We start from the raw sequence: 4,109 nt of genomic DNA on the forward strand, positions 1-4,109 counted from the left end.
CATCAGTGAAATATTCAATAAATTCCTAGTTTCAATTTTTAGTGGGCGTTTTTCTAGGGCTTCGTTTATCGCCCAATTTCTGCGTCACACAAACTTTCTCGGCCGCTCGTAATAATTATGCATTGCCAAATTTGGTTCTCCATTGTCAAGTAAGGATCGATGGTGACGTCACCTAAGCTTAAAAAAGAAAGGATTTCGTCAGTTTTATGCATATCATGAATTCCATGAGAAAATTAACATCTAGGTCAAAATTTCAAATTCAGAAATAACATAAGTTTTCATTCTCCCTTGAATATAAATATGTAGAAGTGTGAGAATCCAGAAAATCTTTCTTTAAAGTCCATTTTTCACGCTTCTGTGCTGGGGTGAAAGCTTTAATACAAAAAAATACAAAATTACTTGAAAAAACCAAGAATTTTGCCAGAAACTTTTTTCATCCAAATATGATTGTATCAGTACACAAATCTGTGATAGAGTACTGACAACCATTATAGAAAACATATCAATAATCAAAATCTGCTTTGCTTAACTCCTATTTGTTTTTTTTCTGGCTGTTATGCATGCCTACCCGACTGTCCGTTAGTCACACTAATAAAAAGAAAAGTTCCAATGAAAGCCAAGAGAAGCTGCATGTTTCTTTAATGTTTGTCTTAAATACAGAAGTACTATTACCATAAAATAAGTGCAAAATTTTAGCCCTAAAGGTTGAGTGGGTAGCTCACAAGAGGCTCATCAAGAAGTGTCCGTTAGTCACGAAAATCATCCTACTTGAGATGAAATTTTCATAAGATCACTTTTTCAAAATGGTTGGTTTCTAACACCTTATTGCAAACAAATTGAGGCTAAACTTACCAAAAATGAAGTATTTTTCCACTAAGAGTTGTTTTCTGTTAGTAAACATGGCAATTGTCCGTTAGTCACGAAATAGATTTAAAATTCAGAGTTCGGAGAATATAATAGACGGCACTCGCTTAAAAAACCATGTATTTTGTTCTTATTAAAGCTATTTTGACTATATTTACCCATTTTACCTAGATAGATATATGTTAAATAGTCAATCCTTTCTTTGTGTGTGCATTTTACATTTTCGTGACTAACGGACTAGTTGTCATAATAGGGAGAATAATCCTTTTCCAAAGTAAATAAATAAAATACCCTTACCCAATTTGTCTGCCTTTGTCCTGATTCAACAAAGAAACAATGCAGTGCAAAAAACACCCATAAAAACTCAACAGATCTTTATATTTCAAAATTTTCAAATTTTTTGAACTTGACAGGAATGGTACAACACAGAGAAAAATGAGAATTCTTCTATTCTTTTTGGCCATTTGTCATTCTATTGATATAACATTTCACCCCTAAATCACCAAATATAGGAATGGTTGGATTGCCTCGTCAGAATCATTAAAAAACCGTTTTGTCCGTTAGTCACGTTTTTAAATGTCCGTTAGTCACAGCATTTTTTGCCCAATTTTTGTCATATTTTCTTACTTTGATAATTTTTTTTCAAAATTAATTTTGAAACATAAAATTCAACCTTTCCTCTAGTGAATTCAAGCAAAAAACCCAACCTGTAGCTTTAGGAACAGCACTTTACAGCTGTTTGTAAAAGTGTCCCATTTTAGATGTTAATTTTTGTGTCCGTTAGTCACGGGCCTATTAATTACAATTTCTGACCAAGTGAAAGTCAAGAGAAAAAGTTTTATATGGTTCTTGAAACTTTGAACCCCACTGACAGTGTAGACCTAAAGCTCTAAAACAGCATCTAATAACATGAAAACCAGAATATGATTCTTCAATGGGAATCAAAACTATAAAGTGCACTTGCAAACATCAATTTGTCAGATCTAACAAAATTAATAACCGCACTGTCATCATTGACAATAAAACAAACGATTTTCTGTCAAGAGCCTTGTAAACATTCCAACAACTTCCATCGAAATGATCTATCACAGCTCAGTCTACCATTTTTAGTGCGGTCCGAGGATAGAGCCGAGAATGCTCCGCGAACTCCTGCGCGGGTGAAAACTCCAATCTGTCAATCATTTCCTCAAGCGAAGAGTACACAAAGTGATTCTAGCTTTACGATAGTGCCGCGGGACATCAATGGAAAGTATTCAATCATCATTATCCCTTTATTTTCATTCCTAGAACTTTTGCAAAAAAAAGGAAAAATAGAAAAGTTGTATTTTTTACTGCTCTATTCACATACTGAATTTGAAAGATCTTCTATGTGGCATTTTTTTGCAAACTTCAAAAAACTGATTTTTGTCCTGCCTTTGCAGGACTTTGGCTTAAGTGCTTGAGTGCAGCATAGGGTACAAAGTCCAAACATGCGTTTCCCGTAATTTTTTGTATGAAGAGTTAGGTCTATACTGACTGATAGTTACCACACCAAAAGAAGTTTTATTCCTATTTTCAAGCTTGACTTCTAGCCTGCTAAACAGTGGAAATGTCCGTTAGTCACATATGGAATTCATGATATATTAATTTGCGAGATATACTATTCGCCGCGCGAGCGCACTTTTCGTAGACTAGTCGGAATACTTTTTGTTACTCGCGGGATTGATGGTAACTTTTCATCTTCGTTATTTTTAAAATGAAGCACAACCGAAAAAAAACAAAACTTCAGTTCAGGTTCACGTGCGTTTGCGTAGGGTAAAATGGCGAAATGCGAAAATCGAATTTGGCAAAAAAAATTTGAAAAATGACCCTACAAGATTTGACTATATCTTTTTATTCCATGAAGAGATTACTTTCAAATAAAAAATGTATTAACAATGAATGGGTAAGCTTTCTAGAAATCCAAACATAAATTGTATAGCTTTTACCAAAAAATAGCACTTTAGGATCAGAAACAGTCAAAAACCAGTTTTTTCCAATTTTCCTCGAGTTACAGGAATTAATTCCTTGTTTGTTTTGATCTGAAATTTTCAGTAGGGGTGGCCATCATGGTTTCCTTGCTCATATCAGGGGGGGCCGAGACGGGGGTAAGAGAATTAAAGTTTCTAAGTAAAATATTAATTATCACCCAAAAAAGTGCCTTTTTTATGTCCATATCTTTTAAATAGATTGTCCCAGCCTTATCCCTCTTTCAGTAAAGCTTCCTATACCTTTTGTCCTTCAGAAAAACTAAATATATTGGCCTTAATTGCTTGCTTTCAGTTCCTGTAGCCAGTAGTGTGACCCCCTGTATTTCTATTTGTGACCCCCTGTATTTCGCGCGGGTTTTTTAATAGATAAGTCACATGACTCAAATCCCGCAATCTTATTGGACTAGAGAAAGCGAAAGTGAAATCGCGCGATCTGATTGGATGAAAAAAGACCGCGGGAGCTGGAAACGAATGGAATTCTCTAGAATTCTCATTTTAAATTCAAGATGGCGGCGAGAAAAGCACGTCTTTTGCTTTGGACGAAAGGTTGTTGTAAATTCTGGTTGATTTTAAGGTTTTATCTTATCTTATCTCATTTACTTTAATTAGTAGAGGCTTCTTCAATGTTTGGGGAAGGTAAGTCTGTAAAAGTTATTTGTTTTTCGGTGGAAAAAAGTGTTTAAAAAAGCATTTTTTGTGCTCAAGGTTTATTTTTCTTCGCAAATTTTTGTCTTCAATCTTAAATAGATGAACGAGTATTTGACTGATGCTTATGATTTTTCCATAGAACATAGTAAAACTATTCAGGAACTTAGACCTTTTTACAGAATTTCAAAAAATCTGTTAGTTCTGGAGATATTTTGAAAAGTTTAGACATGGGTAGTTTGCGTTCGTGTTTCGCGTTCCCAAACCAAACGCACGTAGTTGCGTATTTCCATCCAGTGAGTAAACGATTCTGACAATTAACAAAATTGATGATGATGATTTTTTTTCGGTCAGGCAAATGTCTCGTATTGGGGGTTCTAGTCTTGACCACTAAGCCTATGCGAGATTGAAGCGTTTGGGTAAACGAGACAAAACTCCAAAAAAGCTGGTGTTTTGAAAGCGCTTCCGTGCTCTCCTCGAAATATCGCTGTTTGTGACGGACTGCTAAATAACCAAAGCAAACTTTAAAAAAATTCTCCAATCATTTGAATTTGGAAGGTCGTAGATCCAGGGGAGAGATAAGAAAAGAGC

This window comes from Clytia hemisphaerica, unplaced genomic scaffold (assembly GCF_902728285.1).
Source record: "Clytia hemisphaerica strain Z4C2 unplaced genomic scaffold, Clytia hemisphaerica genome assembly, whole genome shotgun sequence".
NCBI classification, from domain to species: Eukaryota; Metazoa; Cnidaria; class Hydrozoa; order Leptothecata; family Clytiidae; genus Clytia; species Clytia hemisphaerica.